This window comes from Mobula birostris, chromosome 28, assembly GCF_030028105.1.
Source record: "Mobula birostris isolate sMobBir1 chromosome 28, sMobBir1.hap1, whole genome shotgun sequence".
NCBI classification, from domain to species: Eukaryota; Metazoa; Chordata; class Chondrichthyes; order Myliobatiformes; family Myliobatidae; genus Mobula; species Mobula birostris.
The window spans coordinates 21,511,118-21,528,888 of record NC_092397.1 but is presented as its reverse complement, the minus strand read 5'-3'; the positions used below and the strand labels follow the sequence as shown (position 1 = coordinate 21,528,888).

Sequence of the window (17,771 nt, the reverse complement as noted above, 5' to 3'; positions counted from 1 at the left end):
CCTCAACCCTAGGACCAGATCTATCCTTGTCCATGATCAAATTGAAACTAATGGTGTTATGATAACTGGAACCAAAGTGCTTCCCTACACAGACTTCCGTCACTTGCCCTAATTCGTTTCCTAACAAGAGATCCAATATTGCATCCCCTCTAGTTGGTCCCTCTATATATTGATTTAGAAAACTCTCCTGAACATATTTTACAAACTCTAAACCATCTAGACCCCTAACAGTATGGGAGTCCCAATCAATGTATGGAAAATTAAAATTCCCTACCACCACAACTTTATGTTTCCCGCAGTTGCCTGCTATCTCTCTGCAGATTTGCTCTTCCAAGTCTCGTTGACTATTGGGTGGTCTGTAAGACAATCCCACTAATGTGGCCATACCTTTCCTGTTTCTCAGCTCCACCCATAAGGACTCAGTAGACAAGCCCTCTAATCTGTCCTGCCTGAGCACTGCTGTAATATTTTCCCTAACAAGCAATGCTACTCCCCCACCTTTCATTCCTCTGCCTCGATCACATCTGAAACATCGGAACCCTGGAATATTAAGCTTCCAGTCCTGCCCCTCCTGTAGCCAAGTTTCACTAATTGCTACAACATCACATTTCCACGTGTCAATCCACACCCTCAACTCATCCGCTTTCCCCGCAATACTCCTAGCATTGATTAGCTAGATTAACTTCTGTTTACAAATTCACTCTAAATTTAGTTTCAACATTACCCGCTTTACATGCATTTGACTTGTAACCCACTTGTGGATGCTATTATTTTTGTATTGAAGAGCATATAGCATTGTTTAGAAAAAGAAACTATTCTGAATGTATGGATTTTGCTGTTCTTTGATTCACTTTAACAAACATGGGGATGTTGGTGGTGGACACGGTGGGGGTGAAAGATGGAGACGGCAGTGAGAGGTGCACTTTGTTTATGGACAGTCTGGTCACCGAGCTCAAAGATGCCGACAGTACCAAGGCAACTTTGATAACAGTCAGTTTCAGCCTCCACCGCCAGCACTACCACAGACTATGAAGTTTACTTCAAATTATTCTTTCCCAAACTGTACTGTAGAATCTGTACAATTGTAATTCTGCCCGTTGTAAAATAGCCCCTGATGTAAACCCCCATGTCAATTTTTGGAATTGACGGCTTCTTCTCCGGATCCGATACTGGGAGAAATGTTAGCGGGTGTGTGGTTTGTGCACCTCATGTCACTGATGAGGCAGCACAGCTCCTGTTCCATTCAAACAACATGACCCTTAGTTATGAATGCACGTTGGGACTAAACGGTGGAGTTGTTGGGTGTGCTGTAGGGGGCCCATACATTTGGAAAGTGGGTTAACAGTGCAGTCTCTACCCCGCAACTGTACTGTGTTTGATTCTGTTTGCCACTTTGATAAGAAGATTAGAGCTGTGAAGGGAGCACTGGACTGCACTGCCCAGAGAAATCACACTTGCCAATGGAACTGGAAATCATTCGGGGGGTTTAGTCCATTGGGGGCCACAGACTACATGCAAGCAGACATGCAGTTTAAACTGGCATCATGGTAAACAGACACAGAGTGAACTGGGGGGACTCTTCCTGTGCTGTACTGTTCACTGTTTATTGGTGAATGATCACAGCACCAGTGGGCAAAGGATCAAATGGAGATAGTGACGAAACACTTATTTCTACTCTGACTGTGGTTCGCATCTGGGACACATAGACTGCCGAGCTGATGGGAATAACCATTCAGTGTGTTAAAAGAGGAACTGGACAGGTCCTTCGGGGAAATAGCATGCCGAGCCGTGGGAAGAGACTGGGAGCGGGACGGTAGGAAGGTGGTACCAGAAGCTTGTATATAATTGATTGGTTTACTGGTCTACCCCATTCCACAGTGATCTTCTGCCCACTGATGGTCTGAAAAACTCAGTGTGGTCTCCAGGAGACTTCTAATCTACCCAAGTGTATATGGTCAGTTCGAGTAATAAGGACACACTTCTGTAAATACTCTGCCACTACGCTCCAAGCACAGTGAGCTGCCGGAGCACAGTACAGGTCAGTAAAGGCACAGACCAGCACCGGACTCTGATACAAGTACAAAGATTTATCAAAACGTTCCACCGATGACAAAAGCACAGCACTCTACGTCTGAGCTATAAACGCCATCAGCATCTTACTGTAAGGGCAAAAGCCTTTACAACACGAGGCACCGCACTGTAAGAAGATAGATCTTTACAACAGCCCGCACCGCACAGACCTCTACAACTGTTGGCAGCATGTCATTAAGAGACAGGTCTTGATAATAGTTGATACAAAGACTTCCACAGTGACTGACCAGTAGTGAAATGACGGAGATTGTTATTATACATAGACACTTAACTGGCTTTGCGCTGTGTAATCAGAGAACTGTAACATTCCTGCAAGGACCTTAAATTTAACGATAATAAACCCCACTTTGTTCTGCACCATATGACAGGGACACAGACCCCAGCAACCCCAACAACCCCAACACAACTCTGTGGGGACACAGTTTTCCAGTAGCATCCATTTGCTGTACAGATAAAGACAGACATGACACAGTGAAGACACGGCTGAATACATACCAAACTCCGCACACTGTACACCAGCCACTTGCAACACTGGAAACACACAGGGTAAAGTAATTTGCGATATATAGACGTTTGCTACGAGGACTTAGACCTATAAAACTCTCAGCGCTGTGTGAGTGCACGCAGACCTGAACCCACCTTACATTGTGCTCCACCCTTGAAGAGTAGTCTAACCCCAGCGCTTCAAGCACTGAGACTTGTACAACCCTGATAGTGGAGAGCAGTACATGGCCACTGTCAATCACCTCCCTCCAACTGGGATTCTTTCAGGATGGAAGAGAGAGTTGATGAAGAGAAACCTGGAGATATTGTGTGCTGCACTTTACAAAGGTTGTTGAAGTTCCAGCAGGAGAAAAAGGAACAAAAAAGTAGGAAGGTTGTAGCAAGTTGTAAAAGCAACAGATAGTGTGTGATTGTAATTTCCACAATGTTGACACAATTCTTAGTGTAGAGGTTTAGAGGAACAGAGTTTGTTCGCACCCTGGAACGGTTGACCAGCACTTACAGCCAATACTATGCAAGTTTGTGTAAATGTTGTTTCGAACATTGACAAACTTGTGCAGATGTACAGAGGAGAATATCCCGATTTGTTGCATCATGATCTGCGTGGAAACATCAATACCACTGAGTGAAGTGAACCGTAAAAAGTTGTGGATGCAGCCAGTCCAGCATAGGTAAAGCCCTCCCCACTATGAGCACATCTGTACGGAGCATTGCCGAAGGAAAGCAGCATCATCATCAAGGACCCCATCAACCAGGCGATGTTCGTTTCTCGATGCTGCCATCAAGAAGTTATGCGAGCCCTCACGTCCGATAGTACCAGGTTCAGGAATAGTCATTACCCTTCAACGCTCAGGCTTTTAAAATAGAGGAGACTCCCTGGACTTCTCTACCATTGTCTCATTAATGTTCACCGTTGTATAAAAATATTGTGACAGTTGCCCGTTATTTTATTAATTAATTTTTGATTAATTTGTTTAATTATTTATTAATTTGAACGTTATTTTAATTTGTATTCTGTTTTATATTTAATAAGAATGACAGTAACCCCATTGTTTTTGATCATTGCGAGATTAACTTCTGTTTACAGTTTCACTCTTACTTTCAACATTACATGCTTTACATGCTTTTGACTTGTCACCCACTTGTGACTGGTATTATTTTTTGTTTTGAAAAGCGTATAGCATTGTTTAGAAAAAGCTATTCTAACTGTATGTGTTTTGCTTTTCTTTGATTCACTTTAACAAACATGGGGATGTTGGCGGTGGACACAGTAGGGGTAAAAGATGGAGACAGCCTGGCCACTGAACTTAAAGATACCCTCAGCACCAAGGCAACTTTGGTAACAGTCAGTTTCAGCCTCTATCGCTATCACCACCACAGACTATGAAGCTTACTTTAATTTATCCTTTCCCAAACTGTACTGCAGAATCTGTACAATTGTAATTCTGCCCATTGTAAAATAGCACCTGATGTAAGCCCACATGTCAGGGTTTGGCATTGACAGTTTCTTCTCCTGATCCGATACTGGGAGAAATGTTAGTGGGTATGTGGTTTGTGCACCTCATGTCACAGGCGAGGCAGCACAGCTCCTGTTCCACTCAAGCAACATGACCCTTAGTTATGAATGCACGTTGGGACTAAACGGTGGAGTTGTTGAGTGTACTGTAGGGGGCCCAGACATTCGGAAGGTGGGTTAACAGTGCAATCTCTACCCCTCAATTGTACTGAGTTTGATTCTGTTTACCACTTGGATGAGAAGATTAGAGCTGTGAAGGGAGCACTGGACCGCACTGCCCAGAGAAATCACACTTGCCAATGAAACTGCTTTGAACGATGGCAATAAACTTCTCATCATGGACTGCATAAATCCTCAGCTCTGAAGCTGCTTCATGAGGATGAGGGTGAAGTCTGTTACTGTACCTACCAGGTAATGAGAACAGATTTAGGTAACAGTACGTGCAATGTCCATGTCACCAGTGATCCTATAACCTCTGTTAATGGCACTTACAGTATTGGATGGCAGGCCTACTGCTGTTTGCCAAGGGTATTCCCTTTGCCTTTAAATTGAGCCTTTGGCCTGAACAAAAGCTGTCAAATATTTATTGATATTTGGAGTCTGTAGCAGAAAATATTAACGCCTGCCAGCATTGAAGCACGAAGGAGACTGATGAGTGTAATTGGATTGTAGTGTTCCTGTTCTGGGGACCTACCAGACGGGATCGTGAGAACATCAGTATGACCCCAGTGTTGCAGTGATCGGCTAACAACACTGCTGTAGTGCTACATGATACAAGTCTGGTCATGAAAGACATTTCTAACAAAGTGGCAGCAAGCTGCATCATGGCCTTTCAAATCTGAACAGCATTAAACTTCCTGTTGGCCGAGAGGGGAGGAACTTGTGTCATTATTGGACTGAAATAATGCAAAACATCGTCGATTTTATCCGTGCAGATCCCGCTAGAAGCTGTTAAAGTGAAGAAGTTTGGGCAGGAGTTACATACGACTCTATCATCACCTTTGGAACCCTTCTGATTAGCCTCATTCCCTGCCAGGAAGTTTGTGCAACTCCAGTGTACAGTGGGCAAGGGGGTTTATATTCCTGCTGGTATTGAAACTTGTTTAAGTTTCTTACTGAGAGCACTCTGTGGTGAGAGGACCCGAAGGACAGCTGCCTCCTATCGTTCAGCAATCCTATTCTGCAGACAGACGATGACAGGATCACTGGGGAGTCTCGACTTTTCTGTGCAATTCAGCTGCATCCACAATTCATGTGGTCCTTTACAGGACGCAAAGGGAAGTGGGGACTGTGGATGTTACAGCAAGTCAAGTTAATGTAGCGCCTTGGCAAGGATAGTTCACAGATAGTGTGCAGTCAACCCAGGGAAGAAAGGTCTTTGAAGAGCAGAGTTTCCCTTTGCACAGCAGGGGACTGGAGCCATTTTGCACACCAAAACAAGATGAGGATGCAATCGATGTGTTCCAGGGTGACACTTAATATTGGTCACAAAGAAGAGAAATCTGCAGATGCTGGAAATCCAAGCAACACACACAAGATGCTGAAGGAACTTAGCAGACCAAGTAAATCGATGGAAAAGAGTAAACAGTCGACGTTTCCGACCGGCACCCTTCGTCTGGTCTGATATTAGTTAGTTACCTTACTACTGTGGTGGGACCATGCGGGAATTGAAAGTTGACAACAGAAGCCCCTGATTAATATGCCCGGAATGATGGACTCTGTGTAACAACGAACAAGTAACAAAGAACGGTGCTGAGATATAGATTCTCAGGGGATAGTTGAGGAAAGAGGTTGACAGTAACATCACTTTCTTCTCGGAAGGCTCACAGCAGCAGCCCGAGCAATTCCATCCTTCCCAATGCCCAAATTAACGTAAACACAATTCTTTGTCTGCTTTTATTTCTCTTTTGAATTCAGTATTCCCGTTGAATGATGTAGCAACATTCATCTCTCCCCGTCGGGGAATTGAACCCCGTCTCCCGCGTGACAGGCGGGGATACTAACCACTATACTAACGAGCAATTGCTGTTAACAGCTCATGTCATGCACATTTAAGAGGACAGGAGGGTGAACAGAATTACCTTGATGTTTCTCAGCTGTAATACTGGAGCCTTTCACTCGTGTTCCTCCCACAGCAGTGTCTCAGTTTGCTCCAGCGATTCAGTCACCTGTTGTGTTCAAGGATTAGCGAAGGGAAGTGCTCTCATTCGAGCCCAAATCCGTGTTGTTGGAATCAACATTTTTAATCACAGTTATATATTTATATTTCTGCTTTTTTTTAGTGCGACAGGCGGGAAACGATATGTAGCTAATCGAATTCTGAAGCAATCATTCCCACTTCATTGAAACACTGGGTGTTGTGTATCTCCGGTCTGTCGGAGGATGGCGACCTCAACCGGATATAACAGGAACTGCACCAGAGTGAGGAATCACAGTGACCACATTCAGAAAACAGCTCGAACCACAGTCATACACTTCTGGCGTCCGAGTGGTCCAACCCTGACAACTCGCGTACGAATTCCCGAAATTATTTAAATCGACGGGTGAGTGTAAAATTATTATTCACCCTGGGCTGGCCAGTGGATCAAGGACTGAAGTGCTGTCCCTCGCATTTTCCCCGGTGAACCGATCAGTGCAGCTTCCTGCTCTCACTCTAACTCAGATTCCCACAGCCAACTAGGACACATCAAAACATGTCGGATGATGTGTTCACGCTGAGTGCGGTCAGTCTGCTCACCACCCACTCTGTCTATTTATACACAATGGGATCTCTCTCATCCCCCTCCCCCATTACCAGAGTAAATAAAACCCTTTACTGTGATTCACAAATGTAATATAGATTCACAGAATCATGCGACCCTAAAACAGACCTTTCGGCTCACAATGTCCGTGCTGACAATCAACTACCGATCACACCAGAAAAGGGCTCGCTTACTAGCTGTTGACTTCAATGTCTTGATGATTCAGGTGGTCGCCCAGACAATTCTCTAATGTTGTGAGGGGCACCTGCCTCACCAGCCACTCAGTCATGGGTTCCAGTTTCCAAACACCATCCGCATGAAGTTCTCCCTGAGATGCTCTCTGAGTTCACACACGTCAGGACAGTTTTCTACTATCCTGATAGGCCCGGGTTAATTTGATATGACCTCCGTCACCTCCAAAGCTCTCCATGGAAACAATCGTCAATCCATCGGCCGAATGGACGCCCATGGGCCCAGCACGCTGCCGCTGCGCCTCTCTGCTGTTGTCTGAACGTGGTGACGCGCTGCTCCGTTGTGGACGTTGCTCATTCTTCTCTTCATTTTCATTTGTCGATTCTTTGCTGACGTCACATCATTTCATAGAAACATGGAAAACCTACAGCACAATACAGGCCCTTCGGCCCACAAAGCTGTGCCGAACATGTCCTTACCTTAGAAATTACCTAGGGTTGCCCATTGCCCTCTGGTTTTCTAAGCTTCAATGGAGGGCTTCCTTTATAAATATTTCCTTTACTAACTGTTCTTTGTTGATTTATTTCGCACCTTTCTCTCTGCTTTTCTTCTCGTATTTGCTATCTCCTGCCTCATCCTGATATTATCTCTGTGCTGTCGGTGCTCCGACCCATTCGGAGACCTCGTTCCCGACATGTCAGCAATCAATGTGTTTCACATTATTTACTGAACCCGGTTTCAGTGGCCCTGCTGTCATACATTCTGTTCATCTTCCACCATATCTCTTCCGGGTTCTCTCTCTTTGCCTCCGGGCTGTCCTTCGGCATAAATATCAATGGACACCGGCTGAGCTGCAGCTGAATTGACGCGAAATAGACTCATTCCTCCTGTGGTCTTTATCGCCGCCTGAGGAAGGTAGACCCAAACAACCCCGCTATCCTGCCTGCCTGAGGAAAGATATCTTTAGCGACCGAGGGGATGGGGCAGAGCGCATTAAAGTTTGTCCGGTCAGGAGAGCCGATATTCTCTGGTATAATCCCATTCCTTTGCAAACTCACTGAGCCACAAGATCAGGAGTCGGGACCAATTCTGAAGATGTACGGCTAAACAGGAAAGCAGGTCAGTCCATGCTGGCGGCAGATGATCATCCGCATGTTTAGAGTGACCAGAGTCACTCAATCCATGGTTTTTCCAATGAACGCCCTGAATTCATAACAAGAGCTTTACAGCGCAATAAAATACATAGTTTTCTTTTCTTTATTCTATAGTTTTATCAGGAGACGGCGACAAAATTAACTCTTTGGGAGACAGAATAAAATAATTTGAAATTACGTGGACACGGGTTATTCCCTCCGCAGTGGAACAAACTCGCTGAAACTTTAATGAACTTCTGGTCTACCGCCCTAATCCCTCGACCATGACAGCCGCGACACTCAGCCTGGGAGACAGGAGGACATTTTTCAAAGGAATTCATCACTATGTTCCAGGGCGATTCGGCTCAACATCAACGTCAGGGTCATAGAAGCTGCCCTGACATACTCTCCACATCCACTCTTTATAGGTTTTTCAATATTCGATAGGTTTCAATGAGATCCTCCCTCATTCTTCTAAATTCCAACGAGTAGAGGCCTTTTATTTTTCTAAGCTCCATGTACCTATCCGAGAGTCTATTAAAATGCCCTATTGCATCCGCCTCCACCACCGTCCCCGGCAGCCAGTTCCACGCACTCACGACTCTGCGTAAAAAAAAAACTTACTCCTGACTTCCCATCTGTACCTACTTCCAAGCACCTTAAAACTGTGCCCTCTCCTGTGAGCCTTTTCAGCGCTGGGAAAAAGCCTCTGACTATCCACAGGATCAATGCCTCACATCATCTGATACAACTCCATCAGGTCACCTCTCATCCCCCGTCGCTCCGAGGACAAAAGGCCGAGTTCTCTCAACCTACTCTCATAAGGCACGCTCCGCAATCCAGGCAACATCCCTGTAAATCTCCTCTGCATCCTTTCTATGGTTTCCAATCCTTCCTGGATTGAGGTGACCAGAACTGAGCACAGTACTCCAAGTGGGGTCTGATCAGGGTCCTATATTGCTGTTACATTACCTGTCGGCTCCTGAACTCAATCCCACGGTTGGTGAAGGTAAATACATCGTATGCCCTCTTAACCACACAGTCAACCTGCAAATGATTGTATCAAGCTGTATTTTTTGCAGTTTTCTACACCACCTGTGAAATGCAGACTGCTGAGCACAGAACAATAAATACCACGTTGAGAAAACATAAACAACAGAAGTGCGAACAACTCTGTACACTTGAACCCAGGCGCTGCAGAGTCAGTCTGCCCCATTCCATCTTGGCTGAGTTATTATCCTCATCAACTCCATTCTCACGCCTTCTCTCCCCAGTCTTTGACTTCCTTACTGAGCAAGTAACTACCACCCTCCGCGTTAAACATACCGAGTGACTCGGGCTCCATCGCCGTCGACAGCAAAGAATTCCACAGACTCACCGCCGTCCGGCTCAAGACAACTTCCTTTGACCTTTGTCAGATTTGAGATGCTCATAAAATCTGTTATATCAGCAATATCACAGACAAAATGCTGGAAGAACTCAGCGGACTGTCTGGGTATTGCCTTATATTTGCAGCATCTGCACATTTTTCGTGCTTGTACATCAAGAACGTCGTTATTTGACGGTTTCTACCCCGACCTTGTTTTCTCTCTTACATTTTTCTTCGTATCTGTGTTTCCAGACTTTTGTGTGTGCGACCAGGAGGGAGTTACAGGACTGAAGGACAGTTCAACATCGGAAACTGCAGGGACACGAGATATGGGTCGTTCAGTGTCGCTGGTCTCCATTTGTAGCGCAATAATTATCAAACAATAAACAATGAAATCTGTAAAAGTAGCTCTTCCGTGACAAATCTGGCGTTTAACATTAAATCTACCGGCCTCATCGCCACCAAAGACTCTGCTGAAGTAATGCCCGAGAATTGTGATGTATTGGTTTTCAATCGTCCAATGTTTGCATCAGAGACAATGGTGTTTAATTGAAGTGTTTGTTCACGTGCCGTCACTAAGAAAATTAGTGAAGTGTTTGACCGTATCGCTGGAGATTGATGCTCTGTTTGAATCGAGGTCGTTGTTAATGCATCAGCTCAGAGTGTCTAACGGAGCTGTGAATTCAGGAACAAGAGAAATCACAGACTCTCACTGAAATGGTGTATCCAGTCATCTGACGATAGAAGACGTTTAGTATCCTTTTATTTCAGCCTTTGGAATTCCGGGTAAGCCGCGGTGTCAGCTGCCGTTGGTGGAAGTTCAAGTTTAATTCCAATGTTGTGATTGTGATATGTGAAAAGCCGGTTCACAGCATCAATTGTCAGTCACCATCTTCCAACCCCGGAATAGACCATTCATAGTCTCCATTTCCCAGTCTGTCTCTGTGGCGCAATCGGTGAGCGCGTTCGGCTGTTAACCGAAAGGTTGGTGGTTCGAGCCCACCCAGGGACGCTGGTGACCCGGCAGTTTTTGCAGAGTGTTATATTGCCAGCTGGGTAACGCTGTGCTGTGCGGAGACCCTGCGACTGCAGCGTTAACTTCAGTGGGAATTAAAATGTTTTTAAAAGCTTCTCTTTCACACTATTACTAGAGATCAAATCATTACACAACGTATTGAGAAAGAACAATGTTAAGCAATAACAGAATGCAGAATGAAATGTAACTGCGACAGAGACAGCACAGTGCGGGTAAACAATCAGGTGCCACATCATAACTGGTAGATTGTGAGGTCAAGGCTCCATCTTATCGTCTCGGGCACCATCCAATAGACATAACGGCGGAGTTGAAGCTATCCACGAGCCTGTACTACGTGCTGTCTTGTACCTTCAGCCGGATAGAAGAAGGGAAAAGAGAGAGTACAGTACCCAAGGCGCATGGTATATTTTTGTCAGGAGTGTGTAAGTTACATACTCCTTCACCATTCTCTTTGACCATAAGTGCATGTTTCCTCGAGCGACATCTTTGGAATTAACGGACTTGCCGGGTCTAATGTCGTGGGCTTGATTAAATTTTGGATCATTCAGTTGGCGTCTAATTGTTTTCATCCAACATAGGCTCCCCATCATTTTATTTTCACTGTGGACGTCCAATCCCTATAAACGTCCAGCAAACCACCCACCCCCGCACCAGGAAGGTCTCAAATCTCTGCGCTTCCATCGGGAAACCAGACCCAACCAGCTCCCCTCCACCACCATTCACCTCCATCTGGCCGAACTTGTCCTCCCACTTCCCTTAAACACAAGGTGAGCCATGGACACCGGCATGGGTCCCAGCTGTGCCTGCCTGTGTGTCGGCTCCGTGGAACAGTCTATGTTCCAAGCCTACACTGGTGTCGCTCCCTAACTTTCCCTACACTATGTAAATGACGGTATTGCTACCTCTTTCTGCACCCATGTGGAACTCATCCACTTCATCAGCTTTGCCTGCAACTTCCACCTTGCCCAAAAGTTTACCTGTCCCATATCCGACAGCTCCCTCCGTTTTCTCCATCTCTCTGTCTCTATCTCTGAAGACAGCTTGTCCACTGATGTCTATTATAACCACACAGACCCTCACAGCTACCTGGACTATACCGCTTCCCACCCAGTTACATGTAAAAATGCCAGCCCCTTCTCTCAATTCCTCCGTCTCTGCCGCATCTGACCTCAGGATACAGCGTTTCATTCAAGAACAAAGGGGATATCGTCTTTTTTCAAAGAAAGGGGCTTCCCTTCCTCCACCATGAAAGCTGCTCTCAATAGAATCTCTTCCATTTTGCTCACGTCTGCCCCCACCACATCCTCGCTCCCTCCCCTGGGCAGAGGGTTTGTCTTGTCCTCACCTACCTCCCTCGCCCCAGCCTCCGCCTCCAGCACACAATTCTCTGTAATTTCCACCATCTCCGGCGGGATCCCACCACCAAACTCCCATGTGTGTCCGTCCCTCCCACTGATCTCTGTCCTGGCACTTATCCTTGCAAGTGAAACAAGTGTTACACCTGTCCCTACACCTCCGCCCTCAGTACTATTCAGGGCCCCAAGCAATCCTTCCAGGTAAGGCGACTCTTCAGCTGTGAGTCCTTTAGGGTCATCGACTGCATCCAGTGCTCCCGGTGCAGCCTCCTGTATATCGGTGAGACCCGACACAGATTGGGAGACCACATCGCCGAGCACCTACACTCCCTCCACCAGAACAAGCGAGATCTCCCAGTGGCCACCCATTTTAATTCCACTTCCCGTTCCAATTCCGACATGGCAGCCCATGGCCTCCAGTATTGTTCCGATGAAGCCACGCTCAGGGTGGAAGACCAAAACATTATATTCCGCCTGGGTAGCTTCCAACCTGATGGCATGAACATCGATTTCTCAAACTTCCAGTAATGTCCCCTCCTTCATGAAGCCCCATTCTCTTTTCCCTCTCTGACCTTATCTGTTACCTGCCCATCACCTCCCTCTGGTGTTCCGCCCCCTTCTCTTTCTTTCATGGCCTCCTCTCCTTCCCTGTTCTCCAGCCCAGTATCTCTTTCACCAATCAAAGTTTCAGGTCTTTAATTTACCAGCCACCTCCCCACCCCCACCGGTTTCAAATATCACCTGGTGCTTCTTCCTCCCCTCACCGTCTAACTCTGATTCCTCATCGGTTTTTGCTCCAGTCCGGATGAAGGGACTCGGCCCGAAACATCGACCGTATTTTTTCCCACAGATGCTGCCTGGCCTGCTGAGTTCCTCTAACATTTTCTGTGTTGCTTGGATTTCCATCATCTGTAGATTTTCTCTTTGTGCCTCGATCAATGTCACTCCACACTAAACATATTGTACACCCTTCCGTCTCTGAACCTGGCAGCCCCGTCCAAGCACCCACCCCACGCTGTCTAAAAACGTGACCCGCACATCTTTAAACTCTCTCCTACCTTAAATTCATTCCCGCTGGAATTTCAAATCCCTACCCTGGGAATCCAATTCTGACTATCTGCCCAATCTATGTCTCTCATAGAGTCAGGAAGCGAGCAAGCAGCATCACTGTAGACCCACCACACCCTGGACATCACCTGTTCCAACTCCTTCCTTCTGGTAGGCGCTTTAGATCACTGTATGCCAGGACACGTAGGTACAAGAACAGTTTCTTTCCATATGCCATCAGTCTTATGAACACTTGAATTTTAGTCTATTATAAACCAAGTCCACCTGTACATACACTGGTATTCAGCACCTCATTGTATACAGTTCACGGTTATTTGCACTATTGTTTTGTTTGCTTTTTGATTCTGTGCAGCAAGAGCTCAGGGAAACCGACATCAAATTCCCTGTATGTGTCCACATCCTTGACGATAATAAAGGATTCTGATTCTGATAATTTGGTCAAGTTTCCTCTCAGTCTCTGATATTCCAATGAAGGCAAACAAGCTCAAACACTTTAATCAGGCAACACTTTACAAATCCTGCCAATCCTTCCTGTGAAGTGTCCATTCTTGTAGAATCTGGAATAGAGTCAGAACAGGATTTAACGAGAAACTCTTGACGGATGTGAATTCCAACTCTGATTCACAACCAGTGAATGATAATTAATGAAACACACATCAAAGTTGCTGGTGAACGCAGCAGGCCAGGCAGCATCTCTAGGAAGAGGCACAGTCGACGTTTCAGGCTGAGACCCTTCGTCAGGACTAACTGAAGGAAGAGTGAGTAAGAGATTTGAAAGTGGGAGGGGGAGGGGGAGATCCAAAATGATAGGAGAAGACAGGAGGGGGAGGGATGGAGCCAAGAGCTGGACAGGTGATTGGCAAAAGGGATACGAGAGGATCATGGGACAGGAGGTCCGGGAAGAAAGACAAGGGGGGTGGGGAACCCAGAGGATGGGCAAGGGGTATATTCAAAGGGCAAAGGGAGAAAAAGGAGAGTGAGAGAAAGAATGTGTGTATAAAAAATAAGTAACAGATGGGCTACGAGGGGGAGGTGGGGCATTAGCGGAAGTTAGAGAAGTCGATGTTCATGCCATCAGGTTGGAGGCTACCCAGACGGAATATAAGGTGTTGTTCCTCCAACCTGAGTGTGGCTTCATCTTTACAGTAGAGGAGGCCATGGATAGACATGTCAGAATGGGAATGGGATATGGAATTAAAATGTGTGGCCACTGGGAGATCCTGCTTTCTCTGGCGGACAGAGTGTAGGTGTTCAGCAAAGCGCCTCCCAGTCTGCATCGGGTCCCACTAATATATAAAAGGCCATATCGGGAGCACCGGACGCAGTATATCACCCCAGCCGACTCACAGGTGAAGTGTCGCCTCACCTGGAAGGACTGTTTGGGGCCCTGAATAGTGGTAAGGGAGGAAGTGTAAGGGCGTGTGTAGCACTCGTTCCGCTTACACGGATAAGTGCCAGGGGGGAGATCAGTGGGGAGGGATGGGGGGGTGGAATGTACAAGGGAGTCACGTAGGGAGCGATCCCTGTGGAAAGCAGAGAGAGGGGGGGAGGGAAAGATGTGCTTAGTGGTGGGATCCCGTTGGAGGTGGCGGAAGTTACGGAGAATAATATGTTGGACCCGGAGGCTGGTGGGGTGGTAGGTGAGGACCAGGGGAACCCTATTCCTAGTGGGGTGGCGGGAGGATGGAGTGAGAGCAGATGTACGTGAAATGGGGGAGATGCGTTTAAGAGCAGAGTTGATAGTGGAGGAAAGGAAGCCTCTTTCTTTAAAAAAGGAGGACATCTCCCTCATCCTAGAATGAAAAGCCTCATCCTGAGAGCAGATACGGTGGAGACGGAGGAATTGCGAGAAGGGGATGGCGTTTTTGCGAGAGACAGGGTGAGAAGAGGAATAGTCCAGATAGCTGTGAGAGTCAGTAGGCTTATATTAGACATCAGTGGATAAGCTGTCTCCAGAGACAGAGACAGAAAGATCTAGAAAGGGGAGGGGGTAATTAATGAATAATTAATTAATTAATTAAGTAATTAATGATAATTAATGAATCAATTTACACTCACAGCCTGAATTAGCGTGTCGATTACTAGGTCAATGGAGTTCTGCGTAGATCGTGTCTATGTCAGAGGTTTATATGTTATGTAGTCTAAAACCGTACACCCTGCGATGGCCGGGAATTGAACCCGGGTCAACTGCTTGGAAGGCAGCTATGCTCACCACTATACCACCATCGCTCAATGACGTAACAAAGCATCTGAGTAGTGAGGCATCTTCTATAGTTCCATGCGACTTGACCAGTCCCCGAGCTGCTTTCTGTTGGATCATTCCTCACTCTGCTGCAGGTCTTATTCCGGTAAATTATTGTCGCCATCCCCAACAGACCAGAGTTATACAACCCACATAATAAATTGCCGGTGAATGCAGAAGGCCAGGCAGCATCTATAGGAAGAGGTACAGTCGATGTTTCGGGCCGAGACCGTTCGTCAGGACTAACTGAAAGAAGAGATAGTAAGAGATTTGAAAGTGGGAAGGGGAGGGGGAGACCCAAAATTATAGGAGAAAACAGGAGGGGGAGGGATGGAGCCAAGAGCTGGATAGTTGATTGGCAAAAGGGATATAAGACATCATGGGACCACACCAGCCGTTATTTATTGATTATTATTATTATATATATCTTTCTCTCTCCCTTTTTCTCCCTCTGTCCCTCTCACTATACTCCTTGCCTATCCTCTGGGATTCCCCCTCCCCCTTTCTTTCTCCCGAGGCCTCCCATCCCATGATCCTCTGATGGTGGTGTGGAGAATGCTGAGGAAGATGAATGGCATCAGAGGTTATAACTAGATTCCAGTATTAGTGGAGAATGGAAATTTGATGCAGAGGACAATGAAAAGGCAAAGTGTTTGAGAAACACGTTTGCAAACACACATAGTCTAGACAATATAGGGGATGAGTGTTTTAAGAGAAGAGAGAGTCTCTTGGTGGACAGTGGGGAGATTTGTGAGAAACAAGAGGCATTTGAGATTGCCTTGGATGATGACTTTACGTTGGCTGAATTGAAATTTGCCATCAATGGGGCAAGAACTACAGCCCAGGGCAGGATATGGGAAGCTATCATATACTGTACTCCAGTATCTGCCTGAGGCAGTCTAAAAGAAGTTGCTTGAGTTTTATAAGAAGGTCTGGAAGCAAAGAATGCTCCCAGGAGACTGGAAAAGGTCTGTGGTAAAGCCTGTTGAAAACCTGGAAAGGATCCGATGCTGTCCGGTTTCTACAGGCCTGTTGTCTCACTTCCTCACTGTGTAAAATAATGGTGAAAATGATAGTAATTAGGCTGATGATTGTTTTGGATAAGAGAGAGTTACTTCGTCACTACAAATGTGGGTTTTGCAAAGGGAGATCTATGACTCCCTTGTACTACTGGGAATGATATCTGGGAATCCTTTTACACTGAAAGAATCAGTAGTTGCAGTGCTTTTGAACATTAAAATAGTTTTATGATATGCGATGGAGGGAGAGGCTTGTTACTAAACTCATTAAGCTTGGTGTTCATGTTGGTTTTGCAAATGGGTATCATTTTTTTTTGTTTTGGGGGGTTATTTTCAGTGAGGGGGGTCATCAGAGTTTGCGGAAGAAAACGTACCTCCCTTCCCAGGGTAGTGTTATCTGTTTAATATTGTTTAATCTGATAGTTAAGTATACTTTTTAATGATCTTGGGCCTGAGTTCAGTTTGGCTTTCTATGCTGATGATGGGGCTTTGTGGAAAAAGGGTTGTAATAGTTCCTATGTGGGAAGGTCTTGGACAAACAGCGTTATCAACAATGGGAGAATGGTGTTTGGACTATTCTAAATCGGTATATGTGTTTTATTTTTACTCATAAACATAGGATCTTGGCCTAAGATACCAAAGATGTACTCTTTTACATAAATGCTGCCTGGATTTCTGAGTTCCTCCAGAATTGTGTGTTGCTGAGGGAATGGTATCGATTCTGGAGCGAGGGCAATGGAGGTTGTTGCTGGAGAGGAAGAGGCAGACTCAATTAGTAACTTAATCAGAATCAGATTGAATATCACCGGCATATGTCGTGACATTTGTTAACTTTACAGCAGCAGTACAATGATATCCACGATAAATAAATATAGAGAAAAAACTGAGTTACATTAAGTATTCAATATTTAAGTTAAAGTATCTAGTTAAACATGAATTAAAACATAAATTAAAAGAAAAAAGTAGTTAGGTAGTGCTCTTGGGTTCAATGCCCATTGAGAATTCAGAATTTGGGTGTCAGAGGGGAAGAAACTGTTCCTGAATCACCGAGTGTGTGCCTTCAGCATTCTCTCCCTCCTTCCCGATGGTAACAGTGTGAAAAGAGCATGTCCTGGGTGGTGGCGATCCTCAATGATGATCGGTGCCTTCCTGAGGCACCGCTCCTTGAAGATGTTGTGTACTACCGAGCCTGGACCCATGGTAGAGTTGACCAGTTTTACAAGTTTTTGCTATTTATTTCGATCTCATTCAGAAGCCGCCCCCCCCCCCCCCATACCAGATGGAGATGCAGCCAGTCAGAATGATCTCCACTGGACGTTTGTAAAAGTTTATTTAGTGTTTTAGTTGACAAACCAAATCTCCTCCAACTCCTAATGAAATATAGTTGCTGTCTTGCCTTCTTCATAACTGCATCATATGTTGCATCCGGGTTAGATCCTCAGAGATGCTGACATCCAGGAACTTGCAATTGTCCACTCTCTCCACTTCTGATCCCTTGATGAGGA

At 45.8% G+C, this 17,771-nt stretch overlaps 2 non-coding genes across 2 annotated transcripts; one reads left to right on the top strand and one right to left on the bottom strand.

The window, feature by feature from the left end:
- Positions 1 to 10,484: 10,484 nt before the first annotated feature.
- trnan-guu (transfer RNA asparagine (anticodon GUU)) lies at positions 10,485 to 10,558 on the top strand. Its single transcript has one exon. It is a non-coding gene; the product is annotated as a tRNA-Asn (tRNA).
- A 4,604-nt stretch (positions 10,559 to 15,162) lies between these two features.
- On the bottom strand, positions 15,163 to 15,234 carry trnag-ucc (transfer RNA glycine (anticodon UCC)). Its single transcript has one exon. It is a non-coding gene; the product is annotated as a tRNA-Gly (tRNA).
- Positions 15,235 to 17,771: the final 2,537 nt, after the last annotated feature.